The 11,859-nt window shown below is 34.9% G+C and overlaps 1 long non-coding RNA gene across 2 annotated transcripts in view; it reads left to right on the top strand.

The window, feature by feature from the left end:
* Positions 1–365: 365 nt before the first annotated feature.
* LOC103094877 (uncharacterized) overlaps positions 366–11,859 on the top strand; it is a 52,508-nt gene continuing 41,014 nt past the window's right edge. For both annotated transcript variants that reach the window (XR_008915642.1, XR_459262.3), the window contains exons 1-3: positions 366–1,439; positions 2,919–3,001; positions 6,298–11,612. This is a non-coding gene — a long non-coding RNA (uncharacterized LOC103094877). The remainder of the gene's footprint in view (positions 1,440–2,918; positions 3,002–6,297; positions 11,613–11,859) is intronic.

Below are 11,859 nucleotides of genomic sequence, written 5' to 3'. Positions count from 1 at the left end.
ATTAGAAATCAAGGAATAAAGAAGATACAAAATTAAAAACCACATGCACATGGCTGATTAGCCCATTTAAAATCCCCACACTTAGCTTACCACTATACTTGCTACATCATTGCAAAGGAAGAGAGAGTGGGAGGTGTTACTGCCAATTAAACACCAATTGTGATCTTGCTAACAAGGAGACTCAGGAAAGATTATAGGGAATTCTGGGAAATACCAAGGAGTTCTGGGGAATGAAGTCTAGGGTTCAAAATCTCCATTTTTATTATTATATTAAATTAAAAAGTTTATATAACAAAAATTTTTTTGTCTCCAACAAAGGTCTTATTTCTCATATATATGTAAAAGTCAAATTTATAACAATATAAAGCATTCCCCAATTGATAAATGGTTAAAGAATATGAACAAGCAGTTCTCAGAGGAAAAATTAAAACTATATTTTTCTATATGACAAAATGCCCCCTAACCTACTGACTAGAGAAATACAAATTTAAACAACTCTGAGATACCACCCTCCCTCCTATAGATTTTTGAATATAACAAAAAAAGGAAAATGACAAATGTATGAGGGAATCTAGGGAAATTGGGAGACTAATACATTGTGGAACGGTGGAACTGTGGACTGATATAATATTCATAGGGAAACCACATGAACAGGCCCTAAAAACTATGCATACTCTTTGACCCAGCAATACCACCAGCAGATTTATATTCCAAAGAGTTCATAGATAAGGGGAAGGGGCTTCCTTATACAACAATATTTTAGTAGGTGTTTTTGTAGTGGTAGAGTTGGAAACTGAGGGGTTGTCTTCCACTTGGGGGATGACTGTACAAACTCTGATATATAGTTGTAATGGAATACTATTGAGCCATAAGAAATGACAAACAATATGAATTCAGAAAAAAGGTGGAAAGTGAAGTGGAAATGGAAGAACCAGGAGAATGATTTATGCAGTAATAGAAATATTGTATGATAATCAACTTGGAAGGACTAAATTATTATCAGGAAAATAAGGTTGTGAGATAATTCTAAGACTCCTGATTAAAAATGTGATCCACAGCCAAAGAAGGAACTATTGGATTCTGACTGTAGATCAAATCATGCCATTTTCACTTTAATTTCCTTCTGAGTTATTTACTGTTATGTGATATGTCTCATGTCATGGCATGAGGAATATGGAAATATATATTGCATGAAAGCACTAGTATTACCTATATGAGACTATTGTCTCAGGATGGGGGGTTATAGAAGGAGAAAGAATGAGAATCTGCTTCAGAAAATGTCAGACAATAATTATTAGATATTGTTTCCAGATGTAATTGAAAACAAATCTAAAAATTAAGAAAGATATCTTGACTTCAACTTATATGTTATGGTTTTTCTAAGGATAATTGAATAGAAGTACTCCATTCAAAATGCTGACTCCTTCCATCTGGTCAGAGTAAGTGTGGTCAGACTATTAAACGAATACAGATTTTTTAAATAGAAAGAAAAAAAAGAAAGAAATGCAAGTAAATGTGGAACCAGGGGGGGAAAAAGCAAAACTGCATGAACTGATGCTTGGATAAGAAGGATTTCAACATTTTTTTAAAGACTTCTCAATCTTCATAAGTTCCAAGACTTCTGGATTGGCTATGGGTTTTAAAGCATTCCCCTGGTCTAGGGGGACCTTCCTAACCTATTAGGCAAATACTATAACTTTTTATGTCCTGGTAGTTGAGACATATATTATTATCCATTGAACAGAGTCTATAATTTAAGCCTTAAGATCTGAAGCTAAAAAGCTTCATATCTTCTAAATCCGATCAGATCTAAATCCAAAGGAGAGTAGTCTCTGTAGTTAGCAATCTCTCCTACATTCAACATTTGATTCAATGACTTGAATGAAGGTTTGTTTATTTACTTTGATTATGACAGGGACTTGGGAGGGTTGTTGATACCAAGACTTCCCTTTACCTTTAAAGTAGGCACTTTAATGTTTAAAAAAATCATATTTTTGTGGCAGCTAGGTATCCCAGTAGATAAAGAGCCAGGACTGGAAATGGAAAATTCTAAAATCTAAATGACTTCAGATATATTCTAATTGTGTGACCCTGGACAAGTCATATAACCCCAATTGCCTAGACCCAAACACTTTTCTGCCTTTGAACTGATATGTATTATTGATTCTAAGACAAAAGAAAAAAATTTTTCTAAAATCATATTCCTTATAGTATTCCCTGAAGGACTAAACAAATACTTGTCCTATTGATTGTCCAAATAATAAAATGGAGGTTTAGAGAGATAAATGGCTTGCCCACAGACACACAGCTAAAAAGTGACAGAGCCAGGATCTGAAAATAAATTTCCTGAAAGAAGCCTGTCCTTTTTTAAAAACAAAAAAAAAAAAAAGAGCATGAACATGTTGAATAAGAAAACTTATATCCCCAAACTTCTACAAGTTCCAACTCAAATAAAATGATGTTTCCTGGAAATAAGTTACTATAATGATATATATATGATATGATATATGATAATATGATATAATAATTTCAGTGCTGGATTTGGAGTTAGATAACAATATGATTGAATTATTTTTCTACCATACACACACAATGTAACCTTGGTCAATTCAAGTTATCTTTCTGAGTTTCCTCATCTGCAAAATGGGATGGCTTAATAATACACTTTTAGGCCTTTTTCAGTTCTCAATTAATGACCCTAAAATATTTATATCTCTCAGACTCTTTGGGTTCAAAAAGTGACCTTCCCTTGTAGAGGACAAAAGAGAAGGTATGATTACACAAAGGTTTGTGTAAAAATGTGATTAATGTAATTTAGCTTTATGATTCAGCAGTCAAAAAACCTTATCTAACCTAAGGTTGAATTCATGGAAACATTCTTCTGAGTAATAAATATGCTCTCTTTAAATTCTTCCCAGGTCAAATGATATCTGGATCATTGCCTTCATTTCTATGTTACAAAATTTAGGAAAGTCATTGACAACCATAGACATGCCTTCAGGTGAGTATCCAAAGGATTCAGATATTTAAAAGAATGGCTAAAAGAATTAGTTAAAGGATATAGGAATATTTTTTGAGGAGAAAAGAAAATTTTGTGTCAATAGAGCTTTGAGATATTTAAAGAACTTTCATGGAAGAGAAATTAAACATGGCTTAGCTGAAATGAAAAGGGAAACCTATAAACAATAGGTCAAATTCGTAAAGACATAAATTTAACCTCATAAGATTTTCCAAAAGCTAAAGCTATCCTGAAATCAAAGGGCTACCTCAGCATGGGGATGGGGGCATGGCTTTGCCATCATGATAAATCAATAAAATAAAATTTATAAATAAAAATTAAATGTCTTCTAGCTAGACATGCTGTAGGTGTGTGTTGAACTGAAAGACTCTGAGTCTTTTTCCAGCTCAGATTCCATGTATCTACATTTACAGGATTCAAATCCCTGAGGATAAAAGCCTGGAAGGTGAATCTTGAGGGCAAAGATCAGGGAGGTAAAATGTGGAGGTTTTCTTTATTATATCCAAGAAAAACCTTCTTTGTTATTGTTTCTTTCCAGAAATTCAATATACATTCATTAATACTAAAATGCCATTTGCCTAGTGTTAGCAACTTCCTTGAGAATAGTAAAGAAGTAATCTTTCAGATTAAGAGGGGATACACTATTTCAATATCCTTTCTTTTAGGTACATTTAATTTTGTTAATAAACTTTTAACAAAAGACTCACAAATGATAAATCACATTATCATTTGTGTAGTACAAAATCCAGGTCAACCATTTCAGAGTATGACAACAACCTTTCATTATTCCTCACATCTTGGATTCCAATTACCTTTTTATAACTATATGGAATAAGAGTCCATTTACTTTAGAGTTATGATACTTATACATTATCCACATAATATCCTTTCTTCTATAGGCAGCTAATCTCTTGTTGAAAATGGCTCTGTGGCACAGAAAGACAGGCTGTGCATTCATTTTCCTTGTCACACTGTGGAAAGTGGTTGTTAAACAGGAATGGGAAAGGGAGCTTGTTATAGTTCTGCTCAAACAACTTACTGGAACAGCTCTTCAGTCTGCTGGTCCTCCACTAGTTACCATGGTGACATAAATCATCTGCTGAGTGCCATTTATGACATTAAAAAAACTGAGATTACCCCCCCCCCTCTTTCTCATCTAGGAAAGAAAGATATTTTGTCCTGACCTCTTTTATGAGCACTGCTGCAGTTTCTATCTCCACACTGGTTGCTTGTACCCTTTACACTATGAAAGCAAAGGATTAAAAATTTCCCTAAACATTGAATAATGTTCAACATGATTCATTTTAATATGATGAGGATAAAGGAGGCTCCTTTGGCATCTGTCATAGTACTCAGCATTCATAAGTAAGGACTGCATTTATTGTATTGGGTTTAACTTGAAATAATTCAAAGAGTGAGACAAAACTCAGAAATAACCTTTAATATCAATGCTGCTGGAACTTTGTTAATTATTAATACAATTACAATGTACCAACATATACAAAATGACAGTAATGAGGAAAAGAACATGGCTTTTTTTCTTCTATTTTTAAACATATATTATGTTTGGACATTACAGGTCAAGAAGAAAAAAAAATTGATTTGTGCTCCAAAGCATCCTACTGTCAGTTGTGTTAGAATAACTCTGTAAGTCAGACTTATCACATATCATTACCTACCTCATACAGTTGAAAACAGACAAAGAGATTAAAAAAGAGACTTGCCTCAGAACACATGGCTAGTTTGAAAAGCAGGACATGAATTCAATGTTCCCACATTATAATAGGATTCTCTGACTGTTATATATTTTCCTTGTCATATATGTACCTTTAAAGATGTGTACTTTAAGTTAGACATTGTTGTTCATTCTTTTCAGTCATGTCTGACTCTTCATCACCCCATTTGGTGTTTTCCTGGCAAAGATACTGGAGTACTTTATCATTTCCTTTTCCAGTTCATTTAACTGGTGAGGAACTGAAGCAAAAAGGGTTGTGATTTTCCCAGAATCCCACAACTAGTAACTATCTTTAGCTGGATTTGAACTCAAGAAGATAAGCCATTCTGATTCTAAACCCAGTGTTATACCCATCGTGCCATCTAGCTGCAACTTGATAATGTAAGGGGAAAAAGGTTTATTTATAAAAAGGTTGGACTGGATTATGTTTTAAAATAGGGTTTCAAGGAATTTAGTTTATTCCAAAGAGATTTATTTATAACTTATTTACCAAAAATATAGAAAGAATGAAGTAGGAAATCAGAGACAGGATTGGGTAAGTTATTTAGCCTATGCACTAAGTACTCCCAGCCCCTGACTCAACCCAAGCAGGAAAGGCCTCAGCAAAGTCGAGGACCTGGGGAAGTCTCTCTCAAGAGGTAGGTCTCTCCTGAGGTTAGCCTCTTCAGAAAATCCAGGAAAGGATTCAGCTTTTTCACTCACCATGTGTCAGACCAAAGGAAGAGATTTAAGAACAGTCTTACCAAGAACAGGGTCTCGGGTCCAGTTAGCAGATTCTTCTCTAGTCTCAACTCCAAAGAATGGAGAACTACGTCTCACAGGAATTTATAATTCCTTTTAAAGACACTTTCTTTTGTGTCACTTCTTATGCCTTCCTCTACTTTTTACATGGACAAATCATAGTCTAAAGCCTTGCTTAGTACTGCTCAGTAGGCAATCAGTCAATTCTGATTCATCACCCACTATTGCACACATGGGTCACCGACATTCCCACTAAATGATTAAGTGTGATGTTTACACTTTTGGTGATTAGATCTAAAAATGAGCAGATCTCCCCACTCAAATTTAAGTAGGGTGTTTATACTTTCGGTAATTAAATCTCAAAATGGGCAGGGGAGTTAATTTAATTTTCACAACAGTATGGTACTAATATTAACTATAATATTTGGCCAAATTTTCTTGCTTTTCATATACATTGCTGTAGTCATAGTGTAGCCACATTTTTCAAGCTCTCATTTCAGTAAAGGTCTACTCCATTTCTGGCCTTTCGATGCTATTGATTTAAAGGGAAATCAAACAAAAACAGGTGAAAGTGGGTCATCAGGGATAATTCTCTTTCTGTCCTGAGAGAATTCAAGAAGAAATATTTTCCCTTTGCTTGTGGTGATCTAGAACAAAGTCAAAGGGATAAAAAGAAAGATTAAAGTAAAAAAGATCAAAAGAAAGATGAGCAGCTACTAAAGACTTTCTTTTGAAGTAAGGATTTTTTCTTTAACACATTAATATAATCAAAATAATAAAAAAACCTTTTTTTGCTCCACAGTGGTCAGCTATGACCTTTGATGCCCCAGCAAAAATGTTGAAGGAACCCATAACTGGCATTGATTTTGGAATTTGGATATTTCTCTGTAGGAGTCTTCCAACATGAGAAAGTGAAGATCATTACTAATGTCTAAGGAAACAGAACTACCTTCTTGCCTTTACTTAACACAGAATGTTTAATTGTTAATGCTGCAAAGAATCAAGTTGCAACAAATTCCTCCAATATGGTCTTTGGTGATAAATACCTGATTGGTCAGAGATTTGATGATTCAGTTGTATAAACAGATGTGAAGCTTTGGCTTTTTACAGTGGTGAATGAAAGAGGCAGGTCTGAGGTCTAAGTGAAGTATAGAGGGGCAAACAAAAGTTTCTATCCAGAAGTATTATCTATGGTCTTCACCAAGATGAAAGAAATTGCTGAAGCTTACCTTAGTAAGGTTGTCAGAAATGTTGTCATCAGAGTAATAGTCTATGTCAACAGTTCCCAATGTGAAGCCACCAAAGGTGTTTGAAACATTACTGGCCTTAATGTGCCCCCAATCATCAATGAACCACTTGTTACTCCTATTGCTTATGTCTTGGACAAAAATGTTGGTCCTGAGTGAAATATCTCCAGGCCTACCGATGAAGATTGCCTCTTTGAAATCAAGTCCACAGAAAGGGACACCCACTTGGACTTTGACAACATGGCCACATGGTCAACTATTTCATTGCTGAGTTTAAGTGAAAGCATAAAAATGAAGAGCTACCAAAACAAGGAAAAAATACTCCAAGCAGTTAGAAAGAAACCATTCAAATACCATGGATTTACAATTAGGATCATGCAGGACCTACTACATTAAAGGATCATAAGGCATGGAATATTCCAGGAATGGAAAATATTTGGATTTACAATCCAGAGTCACCTACCCAGAAAAACTGAGTATATTCTTCCAGGGCTGAAAATGGTCATTCAATAAAATAGATTTCCAAGCATTCCTGAGGATTAAGCCAGACCTAAGCAAAAAATTTGAAGGCCAAATATGAGACCCAAGAGAAGCCCAGAAAAGTAAATAATAAAGAGAAAATTTAAGGAACCCATTAAGGTAAAAATGTTTATATATCTACATGGTACAAGGATCTCTATAATTCTCAAAAATTACTCTTAGTAGTAGATAAGATAGAAGGAATGTACTTAGAAAGAGGGTGAAGAAGTAAGCTGATTATAATAATGAGGTATAGGATGATATAAAATGATATGCTGTACATGTAAATGTGATGGTTTAGAATGATATGTATGTATGATATGATATGCATGCATATAAATGACGTAAAAAACAAGGGCTGAAAGAGAGGGTTGCATTGAGAGAAAAGAGAAGGGAGGGATAGAATGGTGTAATTGATATAACATAAAGAGGTGATAAATATCAATATAGAGAGGGGAGGATAAGGGTGGTGATGGGTAATGTTAAACTTTATTCTCATTATAACTGGCTCAGAGAGGGAAAAACTAATATACTTAGTGAGATATAGAATTCTATCACCCAACAGAGAAGAAGGGGAATGAGAAAAAGGAAGGGAGATAATTGAAAGAAGGGGGAACTAGAGGGGTGACAAAAAGCAAAATACTAATGAAGAGGAAGAGTGAAAGGGAATAGAACAGGATCTAAAGGGGACAATACTATAGAGGGCACTACGTAGTTAATAATCATAACACTAAATGTGACACAGAAATAGGTTTTGAACAATGATACATATATAACCGAGTGGAACTGCTTGTCAGATTTGGGAGGGGGGACAAAAGAGTAGGGGAAGGTGAGGATTATGAATCATGTAACCAAGGAAAAATATTCTAAATTAAAAAAAGGAAAACAAAAAGGAATGCACAAGAATGACATCAGTGGGAAAAGGACTGTCCATCTGCATACCTCTAGTAAATATACAAAGTGCACCCTCTTTTCCAGTACTCAGTCCAGTACTGAGATTGACTCCATCTATGTAAGCATTGACTTCTATACATGTACCACCTATGTGCTTTGTGAAGAACTGAATACTTACCTCTTCTGGGGTAGGCTGGACCTTTGTAGAACAGGCCCTAAGAAATGCCAGGCTAGACAAATCACAGATTCATGGTGAATGGTCTTACTTAGATGCCCCAAATCAAGAAGCTTCTGCAGAACTTCTTCAATGGAAAGGAGTTCCACAAGAGTATCAGTCCTAATAAGTCTATTGCCTATGGTGTGGCTGTCTGGGCTGCTCTCTTGTCTGGAGAAAAATCTGAGAATGAGCAGAATTTACAACTGTTGTTTGCCACTTCTCTTTCCCTTGTACTTGAACTTGCTGTTGGGGGCATGATAGTTCTTATCAAATTGGATACCCCCATCCCCATCAATAGTCTCAGCCTTTAATTACCTACTACTACAACCACCTTGGTAAACTTATTAACATTTATGAGGGTGAGAGAGCAATGAAAAAGGAAAACAACCTTCTTGGCAAGTTAAGGTTATTCCCCAAATGGAAGTTACATTTGATATCGAAAATGACATCCTTAATATTTATGCTATAAATAAGAATAAAGGCAAAATAAGATCTTCATCACCAATGAGAAAGGTCATCTGAGCACAGAAGACATTGAGTACATAGTATAAGAGGCTGAGAAATATGTCTGAAAATGAGGAGTAAAGAGACAAGGCATCTTCCATCAATTTTCTTGAATCTTATGCTTTCAAAATAAAGGCAACTGTCGAAGATGAGAAACTACAAAGCAAAATTGGTGATGAAGATAACAAATAGATCCTTGACACATGTAGTGAAATAATCTACTGGTTTGACCAGAAACAAACTGCTGAGAAGGAAGAATTTGAGCATCAATAGAAAGAATTAGAGATCTGCAACTCCCACATTATTAATGGTACCAGAGTACAGGAAATGTTCCAAGAGGCATGTCTGGTGGGCCACCAAAGGGTGGAACAGCCCCATCTGGAGGTTCTTTTTTTTCTGAACCTACAATTGAAGATGTCAACTAAATGTAGCAGAAGAAAGAGCATTGCACACAGTTTTCTAAAAACTGAAGGACTCAAATTTGTAGCCAAAAAAATAGCAGTTTAAAAGAAAGATCTAAGCTGTTGTGTAAATTTGAGCATTCTGAGTACTTGAATTTGTGCACAGGGAGAAATGAACAATATAGTACTATAAATTAAATTAAAATGCAATTATCAGCCTATAATATAAAATCTATAATTAGCAAAAAAGAATTAAAAGAATAACTCTAGTTTTTTAATTGGAGAAGTAAGAAGAACTAGGAATATAGTATTCATTCAGCATTGTATCTACTAGAAAAATCAGTATATCTGAATGATCACTAATTAGAAGTTCTAAAACAGTAATGTTGGAATGTTTTGTATGGTTTACAGTACAGTTTACAGTAAGTTATGATCAAGCATTATTTTGTCCTTCAACTTTGTTTTCTAAGAGAAATAAATGTTTCCTCACTGTAAAAACTGATGGCTTCTGGAAATAAATCAGTCTCAGTTGATTTTAGTTTTTGAATCAAATTTTCCATGTTCTAATTGTCACCATATGGCCTGGCATCAATGATCCAGACAACCTAAAACCTGAGATGAGACTGTCTTACAGAAAAATGACAATGGTCTATATTTTCCTCACCACTCTTCTATCTCTCTCCCCTATTAATCAATGTCCTTGCCTCTCAAAAGAAAGTAATTTTCCATTTTGAGAAAATGTCCATGATCCTTTATCAAAACATATTACTGTTCATAACATCTAAGAAAAGGAGGTTCTTTGTAGATTCTGGATAATTATCTGACCCTTGAGGAATGGAACTCCGAAGACAAAGAATATTCACATGGCCAAACCAGAAAACTATGTTCAGCCACTTTCTTATGGTCTTGCTTGTTTAGAAGTATCAATTATTCTAAAGGATTAGCAATTTATTTGGATTTTTTCCTCCTGTGGGTAGCTAATAATGAAGATATAAAGTCAAGGCCTTCTTCAATAATTTTACATTATCCTAGTCACCTAACAAGTAGTATCAATAAAGAAATAACATGAAAACATATGTAAAGTTAATAAAGTAAAGGAGACACTTGGATTCAAGATAAATTCAAGACTTGAATGCCTTGTTAACAAGAGCAAAATGTGACTGTTGGAAGAAGAGAAAAGCAGTCAAGGTTAGATAGATACAATTTGAAATCTTGCAGCTATAGATTTTTGGATTAAAAAGGGAAAAAAAAAAACTTGAGGCCTCAGCCTCGTGGAAATTCAAGGACATTTGTTACAAAGAATCCTTGTAACTGAACCCATAAAAGGACCATTTAAAAAAAAAACAGAGAAGGTATCAGAACTTCTTTGGTGGCTACCTAATTGTATAAATCATCCTTTGCTTTCAAATATAACAGGAAGCTACTAATCATCTTTTTACTTCTTTGGCTGAGAATGAAATCTAGTGAAGTTATCTTATAAATCAACAGGTTATATAATTAACACCATCCAAAAAAAATCTGGGGAAAAATACTTCTTATGTTCATCTTACTAAGAGGCCTCAAAAATTTCCTACTTCCATTTCTTAACAATAAACTCATCTGGTGTTAACATTATGTCTTTCACAGCCCCCAATTATGTCTCCATAATACCACCCCAAATAATATAAAATAATAAAATGGACACAGTTAATCATTTTTATAACTAAGTCACAAGAACCATCAGAAAATTAAGGAAGCTATTATTGTTTTTATGTTCTCCTGGGTAGGTTTTTTCTGTTTGTTTTACTACAGAAAAAATTAAAATGTGATAATTATCTTGAAGATGGACATTTCCATGGAGAGCAACTAATTTGATACCATCATTTTTTTAATATTAGGAAACTGAGGGCATGAAAGTATAATGACTTTCCTAAAACAGAAGAAAAAGGAAAGATTATAATTTAGGACACATTTCTTTTTAACATATAAGTAGTACATCTATTATCATTGTGACAGAGGCTGGCACTAAAGAAAAGTGCCAAGCAGAAGAGTGTGTGGAACTGATCACCTTGACAGGGGAGGGGCCCCAAGGGATTGGAATCTTGAGAAGATTCTGTCTAGAAGAGCAGTTGGTCTCTCAGTTGGGAGAAGCCAAAGAGATAAGGGTAAAAAAGACTTTCTCCTGAGGGTTACTCACTTTTTCCTGTCTATGTCTGGAAATCCTTCCCCCCAACATTTCCAAATTGAAAAGATTATTGAAGAGGAAACCTGAGAAAGACATCTTAAATCTCTGCCCAATTTTACCTCAGCTCCTGTTGCCCTGAGTCTTAAGTGTGGCCAAGGGGCCAAACCCAGGGTGAGTCAACCTTACTTTCTCTCAGGGGGCTCAGGCTTCCAAGGCCTAAGTTCCCCCCAAACTTGAGGAGGGAAGGGAAAGGGTTTAGATAGAGACAGGGACCCCCTTTCCCCCACTTCCTCTCTCATTCTTTTATCATGATTGAATTGATATTAAAATAGTTATCTTTTCTCCATGCTGAGTGTGAGTGAACAGATCAAGGGGAAACCCATTGGTCTCGAGTAGTGGAGGGGGGACAAGAGGGTCA

The sequence above is a fragment of the Monodelphis domestica genome, chromosome 1 (genome assembly GCF_027887165.1).
Source record: "Monodelphis domestica isolate mMonDom1 chromosome 1, mMonDom1.pri, whole genome shotgun sequence".
NCBI lineage: Eukaryota > Metazoa > Chordata > Mammalia > Didelphimorphia > Didelphidae > Monodelphis > Monodelphis domestica.
The sequence above is the reverse complement of the archived record's forward strand: the minus strand, read 5'-3'. Positions and strand labels throughout refer to the sequence as shown.